The sequence below is a fragment of the Emys orbicularis genome, chromosome 1 (assembly GCF_028017835.1).
Source record: "Emys orbicularis isolate rEmyOrb1 chromosome 1, rEmyOrb1.hap1, whole genome shotgun sequence".
Taxonomy (NCBI): Eukaryota; Metazoa; Chordata; order Testudines; family Emydidae; genus Emys; species Emys orbicularis.
In genome coordinates, this window is record NC_088683.1 from 96,439,587 (window position 1) to 96,459,003 (window position 19,417).

At 42.9% G+C, this 19,417-nt stretch overlaps 1 protein-coding gene across 1 annotated transcript in view; it reads left to right on the top strand.

Annotated features, from left to right (window-relative positions):
* Positions 1-19,417, top strand: part of SLC25A17 (solute carrier family 25 member 17) — a 51,863-nt gene that overhangs the window by 895 nt on the left and 31,551 nt on the right. The gene's annotated exons all lie outside the window — the stretch shown is intronic.

Consider the following 19,417-nt stretch of genomic DNA (forward strand, 5'->3'; position numbering starts at 1 on the left):
TGTAATATGGACACCAACATCTTTGTGGTCTGAGCACAGGTCAGGAAGCCAGGAACTCCAGTCTCAATTCTCAGAGGGGTAGCCGTGTTAGTCTGTATCCACAAAAACAGTTAGGAATCTGGTGGCACTTTAAAGACTAACAGACTTATTTGGGCATAAGCTTTCCTGGGTAAAAAACTTCTTTTGAAGAACTTCTTCTGAAGTGGATTTTTTACCCACAAAAGCTCATGCCCAAATAAATGCTAGTCTTTAAGGTGCCACCAGACTCCTCATAGTCTCAATTCTGTCACTCATTCCTTTGGGCAAATCACTCTGGGACAAATTTTAAAAATGCCCACTAATTTTGCTTGCCTCTCTTTTTGAGTGATCAACTTGAGACACTTAGGGGATGACTTCCAGGCTGAGCACCTGAAGCTCCCACCAGAGCAGTGGGAGCTGCTGGTTCTCAGCACCTGTAAACGTTAGCCTCTACAGATTTGGGCATGAGCTTGGGCTTATATTGCAGTGTACCCTACATGTCTTGATTTGAGCACCCAAAATTAAAATAAATTTTGGGCCTTAAGCTGAGATGTATCTTAGATTCTGTAAATGGGGATCAGAATATTTACCTCCAAGTTATGTGTTCAGAATTAGCCTTGTCATATTTGTAAAGATGAAAGCCACTATATATTATATGATCAGAAAATATATCGAACAAGTGCACTGCAGCTAAATGAGGTTTAGAAGAAAATTGGTATAAACTTGTTGGAGGTAATACCAAATTTGTGTAAGTTCCTTGGACTATTGGTAGAGCCTGCCATGGGTGGAAGAGAACTAGTGTTTATAAGTAAGCAACAGCATCTTGTTGCAACATCTTATCAATTAACCCTCCTCTGTTGCCTTCCTGAGTTTCAAGCAAACTGATGTTCCCCTTAGGTTTTCTTGTGAGGTTGCTCAAGGTGTGGGAGTTGCCTGCCAGTCCTCAAGATCAAAAACAGACTCAAACATGTGCAGTAGCTGTGTTAGTAACCTATACTGCTCTTACATTCTGGCAAAACTTTCTGGTCTAATTAATGGGTCCTTAGATGACTAATGCATTCATAATTACTTTTTTTTTTTAATTTATAGTGGTAGTTCTCACATTAATAGTGTAGACAGGGACTTATTTTGGTAATGGTATTTCTATGTATTTTTTTATGTGTATTTGGAATATATTAGGTGTTAACCCTTTCCATTTACATCTCTCCTTAAAATTCATTACTTCAACAAATATTTAACCACTGTTTAGAAAAAGTTGTCATGCATGTTTGCTATTTAAAGAGCACTTTGACACCTTGTCTACACTTGAAGTGTTGCTTGCAATAACTGTCAGTAAGGAGTCTGATTTATTTCCCCCTGACCTAGTTATGCCAGTAAAAGGCCTAGTTTACATGCAGTTATCTATATAAGACACTTTATAGCGGTATAGCTTATCTTGCTTCCCCAAACTAGAATAAGCTATATTGGTATCAGCACTTTATAATATAACTGCATGTGGGTTTTGGACAAGGTCTAAGGCAGTTTCTACACTATAGGCTTCTGCTAGCACAGCTATGTCAGACAGGGGTCTGAAGTAATGTAATCTTTGACTGACACAGCTGTACTGGCAGAAGCCCCTAATGTAGACAGTTACACTAGCAAAACTGCACTTCTTAATATACTGGTAGAAAGTACAGTTTTGGCAGCATAGATGTGCATCTACACTAGGAGTACTTTACTGGTATAGGAATACTGGTAAGAACAGATTTATATTGGCAAAGTACTCCAAATATAAATATAGCTTGAGTCTCCTCCTGGCTCCCCAAGTACATCTGACTTTTGTGTAGTTTGTCTATTTAGACTATACCAGGGGTAGGCAACCTATGGCACGCGTGCTGAAGGTGGCACACGAGCTGATTTTCAGTGGCACTCACCCTGCCCGGGTCCTGGCCACCAGTCTGGGGGGCTCTGCATTTTAATTTAATTGTAAATGAAGCTTCTTAAACATTTTAAAATCTTATATACTTTACATACAACAATAGTTTAGTTATATATTAAAGACTTATAGAGACCTTCTAAAAACGTTAAAATGTATTACTGGCACGCGAAATCTTAAATTAGAGTGAATAAATGAAGACTCGGCACACCACTTCTGAAAGGTTGCCGACCCCTGGACTATAAGCTCCTTCCTCAGTCTTGTCTTACAGTTGAGACACTGATTATTAAATGATACAGTTCCAAATAATCTGCCACAGAAACTATATCTGGAATAGATTTTTAAAGTCATCTTGTTCAACTTCATCATCTCTGACAAATATGAGAGAGTTCTCTTTCAATATTAAAGGGTTTGCTGAGTTCACAGCACCTTAAGCCACTGGTTCTCAACCTGCAGGCCACTTGTGGCTCAATCAGCACACAGCTGTGGCCCATGTGACATCCTCAGGGCCATACAGGTTGTGTGTGTATATATATATGTGTGTGTATGTGTACATATATATATATAGTGCGTGCACATAGAGCTGCATGTGTGTGTCCCACAATGGTAAATAAGTTGAGAACCGCTGCCTTAAGCAGTGGAGCTTCTCCCATTTAGTTCATGTACAGAATAGTGTAGTCCAAACTCATTAAATGTGTCTTGTTAATGAACACTGATAAGACCCTCTAAGGCTAAGAGCTTGCTGTATATGTATTAATGTATTCCCTGATAGACATTTGAGACTTTGGGAGTTAACTGCTTGGTTTGTATAATTTAGATGCCAAGTTATCTCTGTCTATAGTAACAAAAGTGTTTGTTTTGAGACTCCGCGTAAACAAAGTTTTGAGTTCCAATGTTGGGCCAGCACAATGAAGTTTAAGGCTATTCTTGTAGTCTTATTTTGCTAAGCAGCCTTGATGAGCTCCAGGGAGACTACTGTCCTTCCCCTGATAGAAAGCGTTGGCTTAATGAAAGCAAAGAGGGGGAGGGTGGGGTGGCATGAATTCTGTATTCCCCTTTTTACAGGAATACCTGTCTCCTGCTGGAGTATAGTTACCACTTTGAAAATTTGTGTGCTCTGACTTTTATGGAACTGCCCTATTTGCCTGAAGTCTCCCAAAGCAGAACTGCTGTTACACACTACTGTACCACAAGGGTTCTGCTTGAGTTCTAGCAGTGTGCAGAATGAAGGCCCAGAGGAAGCAAGACATACTTAGCACTAGGAAATTAAATTGTAGGTTTTTACTTATGCCTACAATGTTAATATATATCTGAATGTCTCATTGTAGCCATAATTGGTAGTTTTCTTAACTTCCTTAGCTGAAATATTTGTAAATAGAGAAATCATAAACTTTGGTGTATACCTGTTTGTATCCGTGTGTGTCTCAGGCTGTTCGGTTTGTTTGCTTGGGTACTATTACTGGAAAATGAGGACATATGCAATAGGCACTAGGGGTTGTTGGCATGAAAACAACTTATGTGGGAGTAGGGTGGCCAGACAGCAAGTGTGAAAAATCGGGACTGGGGTGGGGGATAATAGGAGCCTATATAAGAAAAAGACCCAAAAATCAGGACTGTCCCTATAAAATCAGGACATCAGGTCACCCTATTTGGGAGTAACCTCATTTATACAGGATTAAGGTATTATCTAGTCATTTTAAGAAAGTGTTTTCTCTTTTGACTTTAAAAGCTGATCATCTAAGGGTGGGTCTAGGCTTTGAAAGCTCTTAGATTTTTTTTTTTTTTTAACCCTACCTGCTCTGGAACAATGAATTAGCATTTCATTTTTGTAGAGCTCTGTTAGCATACATTAAATAAACTGAGTGATAACTTAACAGTAAATGGATTTAATCCATGTCAACTTCATGGGTTAAAAATGTTCCTTAGTAGACTATTCAACAAAATTATTCATAATAAGCCATTTGCTAGGTAATACCATAACCCTTTTAGGTTTGAAGCTTCCCATGGCAAAGATTCTCTTTTCTGTTATACAGCATCCACCAGAATTCGGACTTTATTCCCCCTTGACATTGCATGGGAATGTGAAAGCTATAAAATTCCACTTCCCCTTGTGATTTTCAAGAACCTTATGCCATAGTCTAGAACCTTCCACCAAAAATGGCCTACCCACTAGTTCTCAAGCATTCACATTGGGTGTTTAACAACTGCCTCTCATATAATTTCAGTGAGTGTAGGGTGCATAGAGATTTTAGTACTTGGGAAGAAATGAGAGGGTTTTTATAGATTAGTACAAATATCTTAAATTAACGCAGAAGCAACTGACAAAAGCCCCTTGCAGTTCATGTAATACAAGTTCAATGTACTTACCCCAACACACCTCCATTTTGAAGTGCCTTCAACGTTAGCCTTCTCCTTCAATAGAGTGCATTGCAATAGTTCAACAACAGAATAGATGAATAAGGCCTTGTCTCTGCTGCGGGGGAAAAAAGTGTTAATTTGAGTTAAGATAAAATTGTAGTGAAGACAAGGTAGTTTGTCTTAACATGAGTTACAAGATCAAGTTACATGACTGAAGCCTGCATCAGCTGTCTTTGCTCTACTATATTTGCATATAGTCTTCTGTTGCATTCTCCCAGCAACAACCTGCCCTTGCCTTCTGGCAAAAAGCTGATGATTAATCATCCACCACTGCATCTCCTGTTCTGCATCTGCTTCCTGTTCCTGAAATGAGAGTTGTATTAATGCCATCAATTGGAACAGATCCTCATTCTCAGTTGAATCCATGCCTTGCTGCTTGTTTGAATGAAGGCCATAGACCAAATGCTAGTGTGCACCAGACTGCAAGTACTTTACTTACTAAGTTTGTAAGTTAAGGCCATTCTGTGTAGGTATGCCAGAAGGACTGACAAGTTGTCTCACTTTAACACCGACACAGAACTCAGAGGGGCTTAGCTTCAGTGCTGCATAAGACCCATGAGATGCACTTGCAGATGTTGCAATGCTACACCTGGGAGAGGGCACCAGCAGCATGGACACAGACCTGGAATTAGGGTTTGCAATGTGGCAGCTCTTATATGGGCCAGGCCAACTCTAGTGGTTGCGCACAAATACCGGTCATATAAGTTAATTCTGCAGGGAAGACATATCCTTAAAGCCTAAAGTTCAAGACCAGGTATCAATTGTTAAGATCATCATCAAGTGTGTTTTCCTCTTAAGGAAGGCCTATTAATTAAAGGTCTCCATTAATAATGACCTGAGACATTGCTCCTGGCTTTCACTAGTCATGAGGGATATGGATTAATTTCTCACAGCATATCCTGTTGCTTCCTTGGCAGACATAGGATCTTTGTACATGAAATACTTCTAGCTAAAATAGTGTATAACTCTGCCTCTCATTATTTTGTTGATATTTATACTAATGCTGGAGGGGGGGGGGAGAGAGAACATACTTCCTTGGCTCTTAGCATCCTTGACTAGTTGTTTACAAATAAATTTTATATGTAGACTCAACAATTGACCATGGAAGAGCACTACTCTTGTAGCAACATAAATATAAAATTATACACAAAACCCGTGTTAAAAGACTATTAAGGCATAAGGATGGTGTATGCAACCCTCAGCTACATTGTGCATATGCATTATGATCTTTAATTATATAAACCACAGGCCCCCTGCTTCATTTGGTACACAAGATGGCTTGAATAAGTAGCTATTCATATTTTTTTTTCTCCTCACTGAACCATGTATGGTTTTAGATCTGTACTGCATGCTGTTAAAATCCTGCTTTCAGTACAGAATTATCAACTACTTAGTTTGTTTTTCTGTGGTACTCATCACTATAGTATGAGTTCTTCACAGACATTAACAGATTTATTTTCAGAACACACTGGTGAGGTGGTATTATAACCATTTTAGAGATGGGGAACTGAGGCATAGAGAGAGAAGTCAAAAGTGTTGACTAATTTTTGATGCCCAGCAGGGTGGATAAAAATCAATTAAAAAAACCCAACTTTTTTTATTTAAATCAGATTTTTTTGATAAAATGCTTTGCGGAAAAAACCTATCCAAAGATAGTTTTAATTAAGCTACATTATAGCTCAAAGATATCTCATCATGAAATAGGGATTATAAATTCTAACTCTATAGTATGAGACAATATATTCATGTAATGTTTAAGAAAAGTTTTGTAAATGAGTTCCAATAGTTCATGGATTAGGGACCCAATCTTATGGGGTTCCAGGGGCTTCTGTATAGATTATTTACATTAATCTTTCTGTCTACCCAATGGGACTCAGTGCTCAGTCTAGAAGATACCATCAGAAAAAGCTTAGTTTTGCAGTTCTCAAACTGTGGATTTGTGTGTCCAGAGATAACATGCTTGTTAACAGCAAAAATGTTTTAAAATAAATAAATATATAGAGGTGAGAAATAAGACCTCAACCCTATTGTCGCTCTGCAAATTTCTGTACACAGATTCAATCCCTTACCTCTCTCTAAAAGTGCAAAGTTTCAAAAAGTTCACTGAATAGAAGATTGTTGGGGGCGGAATAGATCTGGACAAGGAGAAGAAGTCTGGAGATAAATGTGAGAAGGGAGGGACGGAGCAGAAACAAAAGTGAAACTGTTTGAGCAGCATATTCCAGATGTCTTGAGGTAGCCTTAATTGATTTGAGATCTACCATACCATTCTCTCACTAGAAGGGAAAACCTATCATGGCAGCAGGCCAGAAGAGAGACCGAGTTTAGGAATATTTTAATGAAGTTCCTCTACCTGTGGGTAAGACAGGCATGCGTGCAAAATGCAAACAGTGCAACAAAGAAATGCAAGGCCTGGTTGCCTGAATGAAACATCATCATGAGAAGTGTTCCTTCTCAGGAGGAAGCTGCATTGAAGATGGTGAAAGGAACAGGTCTGAACATGCAGGATCTTCAGGTTGGTAAACTTTATTTCATACTTCTTTCTTAAGGACTGCCTGTCTTCCTTCTGGACTATTCTTGAATTCTCATGTTTGAGCAAAAAATATAGTTGTTACTCTATGGTACTATCATTTTAGATGCAATTGTGATAAAAAATAAATAGCTGAAATAGGCAGATCTTCCTTTTACAATTTCACCTTTAAAGTAGTACTGAGTGTCAGTGAATGCAATGAGTAATGCTAAATGAGCAGTATGATAATTAAATAACTGCATTGATTTATTTTGTTTAGGAGAATCCATCCTCAACGTACAGGATTCTGAAGACTATCCACCTTCAAGATCACCATCATTTTCTATAGTTTCAGAGTTATCTGCCAATGATAGTGTTTCAGTCACATCATGTATATCATAGCCACAGTATGTCACCTGTAGCAAAAAGAAAAAAAACAAAACTCCATCATCCAGGAACAGCCATAGATAAGTTTGTGATACAAACCAGCAGATTACAAAAAGAGGTAATTGATTAAAAAATTGCCCGGTTTGTTTATGAAACAAACTCTCCTTTCTGTATGATTGAGAACCCACACTTCATTAACACAGTTCAGTGATTAAGACCAGGATACAGTCCACCCAACAGAGCAGATTATCCAGCAATTTGCCTGCAACAAGTGTATGAAAGAGAAATTGAGCGGTGTGCAAAAGGTCTAGAGGGTAAAATTGTTAACCTGAGTCTTGATGGGTGGAGCAATGTCCCACAATGATCCTGTTATATGTGCTTGTGTGACAACAGAAGAAGGGAATGTCTTCCTTACAGAAACAATTGATATATCAGGAAATGCACACACAGCAGAATACTTACAAGAAGTAGCAGTAAAAGCTATAACAAACTCTGGGGAGAAAAAAATTCAAATATCTAGAATGCAGCTTGGTCAGAGACAATGCTGCAAATGTATCCAAGATAAGAAATTATTTAGAAGAGAGTGAAGAGAGTCCCAAGCTAATAACATACGGTTGCAGTGCTCATTTGATGCACCACCTAGCCAAAGACTTCAGTGTTCCAGAAATAAAGGCTAATGTTGAAATTGCAAAATACTTCCGTAACAACCACTTTGCAGCAGCTGCTCTGAAAAAAGTGGAAGGAACCAAGGTCACTCTCCCACAAGACGTGCGATGGAACTCAGTAGTGGACTGTTTTGAGCAATATATCAAGAACTGGCCTAATCTGATGACACTTTGTGAACAAAATCGTGAAAAAATAGATGGCACTGTCACAGCCAAAGTTCTCAACATTGGGCTTAAGAGGAGAAATGTTGAACACATGCTGAGTACCCTGAAGCCTATTTCTGTAGCCTTGAACAAAATGCGGGGAAATAGCTGTTTTATTGCTGATGCTGTTGAAATTTGGAAGGAACTGCGTGAGATCTTAAAAAGAGAAATATGCAATGACAGTTCTTGTCCCATTTGTTTTTTTTAATGATTGTAATTTAACTCTATCTCCAGCTCATTTTCTTGCAGATATTCTCAATACTCGGTATCTGGGTCAAACCTTAACTGCTGAAGACGAGGAGTTGGCTATGACATGGACACTAAGCAATCATCCCTCCATAATGCAACTATAATAAACTTCAGCGTTAAGGGTGAACCATTCAAGGAATATATGTTTGCTGATGATGTTTTAAAGAAAGTCACACCAGTGAAGGGGTGGAAGTCACTTAAGCACTTGGATTCCAAGATTGTTGAAGTGATAATCTTACTTTTAACAGCAGTAGCTTCTTCTGCTGGTGTAGAAAGAATATTTTCTTCCTTTGGACTAATTCATTCCAAATTGCGAAATCGTTTGGGACCTGAAAAAGCAGGAAAGCTTGCTTTTCTTTTCCAGATTATGAACAAACAGGAAAATGAAGATGAAGACGACTGAGTTAGCTGCAGAAGCCAATATTTTAAGTTTCTCATGTTGACCTGGCTGACAGTCAATTTAATTTTTATTTTAAAAAATATATATATATATATTCCATGTAACTATTTGTTAGACAATTTTAACTAAAACAAACCTGATTTTTAAAAAACTTGAATGTTTAAGTAAATTCAGAAATTCATATGCTTGTTTTGTTAAAATATTGTTTGCTGTTGAAGAAAAAAAATCCAAAATACATAATGTTGTTTTAGTTAAATAAAACAATTTAAATGTCTGTCTGGTGATGTTCTCCTCCTAATACAGCATGGCAAGAAAATCCTCCAAATATTAATGATTAGCCTGTTGAATTGGAGATAGTCATAAATATCTCCTTCAATTACAGTTGGTAAATGAAATAACCAATCATTAATTTTCGGATATAGCTGTAAAACTAATCTGAAAAGTTTTCAAAACAAATCACTTTAAAAATGTATAGTGTGTACCTTCTAAAAATGAAACCTACATCTGAGTTGTGAAGAATATGTATTAACGTTAATACAATCAACAAGAATGCACTTATGTAGAAATCCATGATTAAATCATGTCTTCCTGCCTAGTGATTTAAATCAATTTAATTTAAATCAAATCCACCCTGGTGCCCAATATGAGATGTCTAGGACCTGATTTTTCACAGTACTTAGCTTTATATAGCATTTTTCATGTTCAAAGCAGGGCTTCTACTGGCTGCAGCTGTGATTGCTCAGCACTTCTGCAAAGCCAAGCCTGGAGTCTCAAGTTAGGCATCCAGAAAATGAACACCACACAATTAGTGGCCATGTGTGAAATGTATAGTTTGTGATTTGCCCAGCATCCCAGAGGCATGGATATTGTCCACTTGTCCAGGGTAGCATTCAACTGCCTTGATCATGAGACATTCCTTTCTCTTTCTGCCATCCCCTACCTCATTCCTACACACCTGGGATTAGGGGTGCAAGACTAGGTGGTAATAGGAGCAGAAGGGTGTGGGGCTCCAGTGAGGGGCGGGGGTCTTATGGGGAGGGGCCTGGGGGATTAATTAAGAATGGGTGGTAGGATAGAGGGGTTGGGGGGGGCTCAGGGAAGGGGCTAACATGGGGGAGGTTAGAGAATGAGGGGTAGCAGAGGGGTTTAGGGCTGGGAGGACATATTAGTCCAGAATTTTCTCTTTTCACCTGTGTGCTGGGATACAGGGAAGCCCTACCTTTCTGCAGGGTCTGAATCCCTCTCAGTACCTGCTGTGTATGTTTGATGTAATAAGTTTGACAGGTCTGATGTGAGAGCTGTTTACAAAGAAGAGGGGACTTTGCCAAGAGGTTTCTGTGTCAGAAGGTAACAAACTGAAACAGCTGAAATCCAGAAAATGAATAGTTAATATGCACATCACCCCTGTGGAGGTGGAGGGGCTAGCCAGAATGTGTGGAGGAACAGCCTGGTTTGGAGGAGAAGTGCCTGGGTGGACCTGAAGTTTGGCTATGGAAGCCTGGCTGAAGCAGGGGTAGGTGTCCCACCTGGATGTAGGTAGTGGGAGTGAGGGCAACATGTAGCTTGGGCTACGTAACCAAGGTAGCATGCGGCCCTTTGGTAATCTGCTGGCTGTGATGATGCGTATGCAACTGCATAAGGCAGGAGACAGCAAAGTGCAACTTCTTACATGTTAATGGCTTCTACAGTGCCAACTAATGGCTTAATGGGATGGGAGGGGGAGCTGGAAATGGTGGGGGATGGAGACTACATATGGGAAATGGGGGTGGGGCAGGGTGTGGAGAAGGAGAGAGAGAGACCATCTTTTCTCACATGGTTGTTTCAGTAACTTTAAGCATGTGTTAAAACTGTCATGATTTCGGGACATAGACCATGGATGAGATTTCTCACTGGCCCTGTTAGCAACTTGCAAACTTTTCTAAGGGGGGGGGGGGGGGGGAAAGAGTACTGAAGACTTGTGTATGGCCTAGTGGAAAGACCACTGGACTGAAATTATGCTTAGCTCTGCCACTGGCGTGCTTAGTTGTTACTCAGGGTTTTCAGAACCCAAGGCAGTGGTAACTTACCTATTTTACTTCAGGCGGTGTAAGGAATAAATCAATGAGAACACAGCAATTCCGTCTGATGAAAGATTTATACAAGTAAGCGTGCTCTTATCTAAAACTACAATTTATAAGATTTAAGCACACATGGACATAAGCAATAGGTTTAGAACATCCCAAATCATTACCTAGAATCTGGGAGGGTATTGAGTAATTTTCAGCAGTTCTGTGATGGCCGGTCTCTTCCCCTTCGGGGAGTAAGATGTCGGGGGGAGTGGAGGGGGACTCTCTCAGGATAGCATCAGAGGACTGCTCCAAAATACACTCTATTATCCAGTCTTTTATAACTAACTTTTACAAAACACACTGCTCATAGTCACCCCTACTGGGTCATTACCTCTCCTAACTTCAATAAACTTAAATATTCCTAACAATCTTCTTATGATTAAGCTTCTATATCAAAGGCGCCCAAAACTCAAGGTTCCTATCCACTTGTTTTCTTTCAGTCTCAAATTGACTTTCTCCCCTCCTCCCATTCTGATTAGCAGAAACTGCAAGTCTGCAAGGGTTTGACCTTGCCTCCAGAAGCCCTGTTTGTTCAAATTAATTCTTAACTAGGTGGTGGTCTATTTTATTAATTTGTGGTGGCTGAAGGCACATAACATGGTTGCAGTTAGCTTGATCAAAATCTGTGTTACACGTACCTCTCAAATCCAGGGTAACACAGTGACCTTGGGCAAGTCACTTCACCTCTCCGTGCCTCACTTTCCCAAATGGGAATAATGATTTAACGTTCTTTGAGACCTACTGATGAAAAGCACTATATAAAAAACTATGTCTTTTGATTATTACCTAGCCACTGCAGCATATCAACTGCAAACTTGGATGAGAACTACAACTGCCTGAATGACCACTAACTCCTACCAACAAACATTTTTCTCTTTAAAAAACTAGAAAATTAACTGGCAAAAAACTTAATTCATTCAAAGTTAAAGTGGTAACTTGTGCTCTTCCAGAACATCCAGTTCAGCAAAACTTAAAATTCTGAAAACCAAGCATGATGGGTTGGACCCCCTATCCAGGATGCCACCTGATGTACTGGGGTTTCACTGAGCCTCGCATGTTCCACCAGCCTGGATTCCCTCTCCCTGTTTTGCTGAATTAGGCTTTCCGGCCTCTTGCAGCACACACAGACAGGTAGAGCCATACCCAGTTGCAGACACAGACTGAGGTGAGCTCTGAATGAGAGGACTCACCCAGCACTCAAGTGCACATACCTTTTGGGAGATAAGCCCAAAATAATACTGTCTTGCACTGTATAGGAAGATCTGCACAGCGCAAGCTCATAAAAATTTGCCCTCTCTCTCAATGTGGAGAGAGATGTGCACAGCTTCTTGACCCCCCCCCCCCCACCCGATATGAATTGTACAAACTGGGTTATGTTATAAACAAAACAACTACAAAAGGTAAATTTTAAGTGATAGCAAACAGATCAAAGCAGATTAACTTAGTAAATAAACAAAAATCGCAAACTGAGCTTAATATACTAAATAGGTAAGATATAAATTAGCAAATTCTGACCTTGCGTGATAAACAGGCTGGCAGATTCTTAAGGCACAAGTTGCCTTGGCTTTCCCAGGTTTTCATACACAGGCTAAAAATCCTTCTAGCCTGGGACCATCACTTCCCACAGTTCAGTCTTTGTTCCTCAGGTGTTTCCAGGTGTGGTGTTGTAAGAAGAGTGAGGTTCCCCCCATCATGTCATTTCCCCCCTTTTATATCTTCTCCCCACTTGCTGGAAAGCTCTTTTGCTGTGACCTGGTTGCCATGGTGTAGTGCTATCTCTGAGAGATTTCTATTGTACACAGTTCTTGGGGTAATCCTTGTGCTTGTGTGCATTTCCTCAATAAACCATTAACATTGTTTGGCCTTTTTACTTTCTTACCTGAAAGGCTACTTGTGTGTGGTTTCAACCTCAGGACATGTTTCAGCAACACATACATAGCCAAACTTCATACCTTCACACACGATGATAACACATACAATCCAACGAGATATTACTGTCCAGCAGATCAAGACTTTTAGAATGACACCTCACAAGGCATACTTTGTATAAGACATATCCTAATTACATGACAGTGGTGAATATTGGGGTGTCAGGGTGTAACACCAAGAAATACAGAGTTAAGGTAAATGCCCACACAACCATAAGTCTGCCCTCTTTGTGCCATGCCCAAGTACACACATTCCCACTCTTCGCTGTAATTGACAGGTGCTACCTGCACTTGCCCTATGCTCAAACATTGAGCCTACTTCCCCTACAGAGTACCACACTTCTAAAATGTAACAACCACTTCATACTCTTTTACAATCCATTCACAGTCACAGAATACCCTTTAAACCTATCATTAATCTACAGACTGCTCTCATGTCCCACCTCACTACTGACAATGCACATAGCAAGAAGATCTCAGTGTCCTGCTACTGACACAACCTACACAATTCTGTATTGAAATGACCCAGACTGGAACCTCAAGATACATATGCATCTTTCTCCTTTGATCACACACATGTGGGGACTCAGACCCAGATCACCTCATATCATAACAACAGCTCTGTAACAGTTCCTCAAAATTAATCCCCAGATCTGCTCACATCACAAACATGCTTCTGCCAACCTTTCCCACTTACTGCTTCCAACATTCAGTACAGTTAGTTATACCTAAACCACTGAAAGCAACTGGAATACATGCAGATAATTCCCAGTGTCTCTTGCCAGCTCCAGGGGGCAGAGTATGGGTTGCATGGATGTTTCCTTAACTCTGTATTTCTGGTTTTCAGAAGTTTGAGTTTTGCCAAACTTGATGTTCTGGAAGACCACAAGTTACCACGGGGTGATTTTAACTTTGCATTGATGTTTTTTGCATTAAATAGTTTTTTGAGCACAAGTCATACACAAACTTTTTTTAAATCAGGCTGTTAGAACCTGCAGGACTGGAACCTGGAACTGTGGGGTTTTGGGGCCACTGATGCCCCTGCATCACAGGAAGAAGCTTAGGCTGGGCTCCCATGGGAGGACCCTGTGTGGCTAGGCTTGGCAGGAAGACTCGCCCCAGCAGGACCGGAGTGGTGGCCTTAGACAGTTCCCTGATTGTCCAGAACCAGTATGTAAACCAGGAAGCTATGAAGGGGAACTGTGTGAGCCACAGACTGCCTGTCTGTCTCTGGTCCATACCTACCCGTGACCCTGCCTGCCTCCTGACACCTGACTCTTGGTTTCCCCTCTGGCCTATCCTGGACTGTGACCTCCTGGCCTGACTCCTGCTCTGACCACTAGGTCTGACCACCCACATCCTGATCATGACAGTTTGCTCAGACCCTCTTCGCCACCACCCCAAATGCATCTATCTCCTCCAGAGATGATAGAAGGGGAAGCCGCCCAACCATGGGTCCCTGAGGGCCCAGGACCCAGTTGCCTATCTGCAGGCGGAGACCCATGCTACACAGTGTGCACTCAAAGCACAGGTCCTGCACGAGCAACTAGGCCAGTCACAGGCTCAGGTGGAGCAGCTCACTGCCGAAGCACAAACCCTACACAAGCAGCTCGCATGCTCGCAGGGAGAAGCAGTACCCTATGTGCCCAAACAGACCATGCATTGCCTGAACCAGTTCACACAGTGCCACTGCCTGAACAGTTCAGTGAGGATCATTGGAAATTCAGGGGCTTCCTGAACCAGTGCAGGCTGCTCATCCTGCTCTGCCCCACAAGTGTACCCCATAGACTGGACTAAGGTGGGAATAGTAGTCAGCCTACTCAACAGTGAAGCACTTAATTGGGCCTCCCCAGTGTTGGAGCAGAACAGCCCTGTGCTCTCTGACTGGGATGCCTTCCTGCAAGCCTTTGTGACCATCTTCGAAGACCTGCTTCACATCCGTGCAGCAGGGGCTGTCCTCCGGAAACTTCACCAGGGCAATGGCCAGCCACCTCATACCCTACCCATTTCCGATGACTTGTGGCCGATGTTGAATGGAATGAAGCAGCCCAATTTTACCAGTTCTGCTGGGGGCTCAATGACAAGGTAAAAGATGAACTAACCTGCATCGAAAGCCCCACCTACCTAGGCACCTTTGTAGACTTTGCCCTGAACATTGACTCTTGGCTGCATGAATGGAACGAGGAAAGGAAGGGTGTTCCAACAGCCCCCCCCCCCCCCACCTGCCCTCCATGCCACAGCTTGTAGAATAGAGTCTTGAACCCATGCAGGTCAACCTGGGTTGCTAACGTCTGACCCTGAAGAGAGAGAGTGAGTGAGTGTCATTGACAGTTGAACCTCTGTTTTTAGTGCAGGGGATCAGTCCATGCCCTTGCCTCCTGCCCAGAATAGAAGAACTTGGGAAAAGGACCAGCCCAGGCCCAGTAGAGGGGCACAGCCTGCATAGCACCAGAGCTCCATAACCACTACCCCCTCCTTACCCTACCCTCAAGTAGAACCCGACCTGGGAACCATGGCGCCTCCCCGCACTTCCAGTTGCTACTGCAGTTGCAGGTCTTGGAACAGGCACAGCAGATCCCCCATGTTAACAATGCTAGACTCTGGGGCCTCTGCCAACTTTATAGATGCTGAGGAAGCCCAAACCCTCCAGATCCCCTTCTGGGTGAAACCCACACTGGACCTTTTGGAGAGGATTGTTGGGTTGCCCCTATCATCGGGACCAGTAACTCAAGAGGCTGCCCCACTAGAGGCTGTAGTAGAGAAGCACCAAGAAACAGTATGCCTCGATGTGATCCGGTCCCCATTCTTTGGCATTCCTTGGTTGGAGCGGCATGACCTATGTATCTCCTGATGGCAGAGGAAAATTAGCTTCCCTGAATACTTTCAGAAAGCGTGCCTCCAACAAAGCAACCAACTCTCAGCTGACCTGCACCTGGGGCCCCTGGATGGAAGGAGACCCTTGGAAGCAGAACTCTTTACAATGCGGGCTAGACAGACAGGAGTGGCCCCAGGCAAGAACCTCAGCCTCCTTGACAAGTACAGTAGAACCTCAGAGTTACGAACACCAGAGTTACGAACTGACCAGTCAACCACACCTCTCATTTGGAACTGGAAGTATGCAATCAGGCAGCAGCAGAGACAAAAAAAGCAAGTACAGTACTGTATTAAACGCATAAGGCCTGGGGATGAATAGAAGACTGCTTTTGGTACCCAATATGGGGACTTTGAATACTTGGTGATGTTGTGTGGCTTAACCACTGCCCCTGTAACATTTCAACATTTTGTGAACAATATGTTTGGACCAGTATCTATCTTGACAATACACTGGTATTCTCAGAGAACCCAGAGCAGCACTACCATAATGTCTGGTCTGTCCTGGGGACCTACAGAAGCATGGGTTCCAAACTGGAAAAGTGCATCTTTGACAAGGCCACCATTGAAGTTTTGGGGTATATCATCACTCTGGAGGGAATCCAAATGGATCTGCCGAAGTTGGAAGCCATTCACAGTTGGACAGCCCTCTATGAGCTTTGTGAATTTTTATAGGAGACTCATTGCTAACATCTCTGAAGTAATAACTCCCTTGACTTCACTTCTTCGCAAAGGTGTGACATTTGCTTGGTTGCCTGAAGCTCAGCTTGCTTTTGACCAGCTAAAGACTGCCTTCACCATGGCCCCAATCCTGGCACACCCTGACCTGACCTGTCCATGTATAGTAGAAGCAGATGTGTCACCATCTCAAGGGAGCTTGGCACCCACTACAGGTCTTCAGTGACCATAAGAGCTTCAGGTACCTCCGCAAGGCCCAAGTGTTGAACCACAAACAGTTAAGGTGGGCCTTGTTCTTTTCTCTGTTTGTTTTTACTATTACCTACTTCCCAGGAAAATGAAATGGGAAGGTTGATGCTCTATGGCAGTGGTTCTCAACTAATTTATCATTGTGGGCTGCAGCTGTGTGCTAATTGGGCCGCATGCGGCCTCTGGTTGAGAACCGCTGCTCTATGGAAACAGATTACAACCAGGGAAGAAAAGAACCAATTTCCACGCCCCTCACCTCCTCAAGCCTGGTAATTTTGCTAATGCCACAGTTCAGCAAGACCTGCTCTCTTATCTGATCCGCCTAGAAAGAAGATCTAGTTGCCCAAGGGACGTTGCCCATGCCATTAGGGGCTAAATTGCACCATTCTGTGTTGGATGGCGTAATGTACTTCTACAAGCACATGTATGTGCCCCCAGGGTGACTATGACTGGAGCTGCTACAGTTGTGCCATGATGTTTCAACGGTGGGTCACTTTGGCTACCAGAAGATCTCCTGCATGGTCACCCACTTTTTCTGGAGGTCCTTCATGCAGGCAAAGGTCCAAGCATATGTAGACTCCTGCAAGTGCTGTGCACGTACCAAAACACCCCAAACCAGACCTCTTGGCACCTCAGTACTCCTGGAGACTGGCTAAGCTTTGGTCCACAGAACTCCAACCATCTGATGACCACACCGTAGTCCTAACGGTTGTGGACTGCCTGACCAAAATAGCCCACTTCATCCCCTGCAACTGGCTGCCCTCTGCTGAGGCTACTGCACAATGTGATCCAGCTCCATGGACTCCCAGACCACATAGTTTCTGATTGAGGCTTATAGTTCACCTCTTGCTTCTCGTGTGAAGTTTTCAGATTACTGGAGGTCTGCATATCCACTTTTCCTGCATATCACTCCCAAACAGCTGGACAAACTAAATGGGTGAACCAAGTCCACACTCCTGCCATATGCAGTTTTCTTACAACAATGCTGACTATGCCTCTAAGGGTCGGAGCTCCTTCTTCACTAATTATAGATTTCATCCCCATTTCCACCTGGTGTTACCAGCAATCTCTCCGAATCCCACTGCCACTGATGGGGTCCAACAGATCCATCTCATTCAGGAAAAGCTCAAGAACCACCTTGAAGAGGCGAAGGAGGTATACAAGCGGCATGCAGATTGTTGATGACAAGAAGCTCCAGTATTTATGGTAGACCAAAAGATGTGGCTTGTCATCAAACACCTCCAGACCAGGTGATTCTCCTGCAAATTGGACCACCAGTTCCTGGGACCCTTCCCGATATGCCATCAGATTAACCAATTTATCTTCAAAACTCCAGCTTCCCCAGTCTCTCAAAATACACGCAGTTTTCCATGTCTCCTTTCTGAAGCCCTATAATGAATACCCCCTCCCCAACCAAACCACACCACTACCTCAACCACTCGAAATCCAGGGTCACGATGAATACGATAGTGCATGGCATCCTCAGTTCCCGACAGATACGTGGCTGCCTGTGCTATCCATTGGATTGGGAAGCCTACAACCCTGAAGAATGTGCTTGGGAGCCTGCCTCCCATGTCCATGCCCCTGACCTGGTGGAGAAATTCCACAAAACACCCTGACAAGCCTGGACTGACACCATCTCGAAGGGGGGCCTGTAGGCAGGGATGATGTTACAACCTGCAAGGCTGGTATCTGGGGGGGCGGGTTCAGGGCTACTGATGCCTCCACAATCACCACAAGAGGCTTAGACTGTGCTCCTACTTGAGGACCCTGTGGGGCTCAGCTTGGCAGGAAGTACCACCCAGCAGAACCAGAGTGGCGGTCTCAGACAACTCCTTGATTGGCCAATACCAATATATAAAACAGGTAGCCCTGAAAGGGAGCTGTGTGAGCAACAACATAGACTGCCTGCCTGCCTCTGCTCCAGACCCTGCTCGCAAGAGACACTATACTCTGGCTTCTGGCCCTGCCTGCCTCCTGATACTTGTTTCTCTTTGCCTTCTGGCCTGTCACGGACTCTGACTTCCCGGTACCGGACTCGGTCTGACTCCTGCTCTGACAATTAGGTCTGACCGCCCATGTCCTGGTAACTTGCCCTTCCCCAAAAGGGCCTTAAACAATCTCTACCAACAAAAGACTCAAGCCCAGTGCTCTCATGCTTTCAATACCACAGAGTACATTAGCTGGAATTTGAAGCGGAGAAGATAGGGCATTTCTCCCCTTTAATAACCTGCTCTGTTCCATGGAATTAGACAATTCCAACTGAATTTGTTCAATTTTGTTTGCACAAATCAGAAAAAAAACTTCCTCACACCAGGAGGCACTCTACTCAGCAACTGACTGGAAGCAACTCAGATTGACCAAGCTGTCCATCTACAGAAACAGACTTGCTAGTCAAGATTTTGCAATTGCTGTGAAGGAAGGTGTTGCAGCTGGCCTAGTGCCTCCTCTGTACAGTCACCAGTCTATTGTAAGTGGACCCAGCTGCTAGGTCCCATGTGCTTCTAAGCCAACTGGGTCTGGGTAGAGTCTAGTCACGGAGTCTAGCTTTGGGTTTCTAGGGTGCACTCCCAGGATCAGGCCTCTTGTCTGAGTACTTCCTTGGGACTTGCAGTCTAGTTACTCTAAATCCCCAAATCAGTGTCCCAGACCTCCTAAGTGTCTCCCACCCCCAATTGCGTATACACACAGACAGAGTTCCACCCAGCTGTGGGAAACCCTAGTTTTTTGTTTAACCCCTTTTTGGACAATGTGGTATGAAAGCAAGGAACATAGACTTTTAGTAAAGTAATCTCTTAACCATAGTCATTTTACTCTT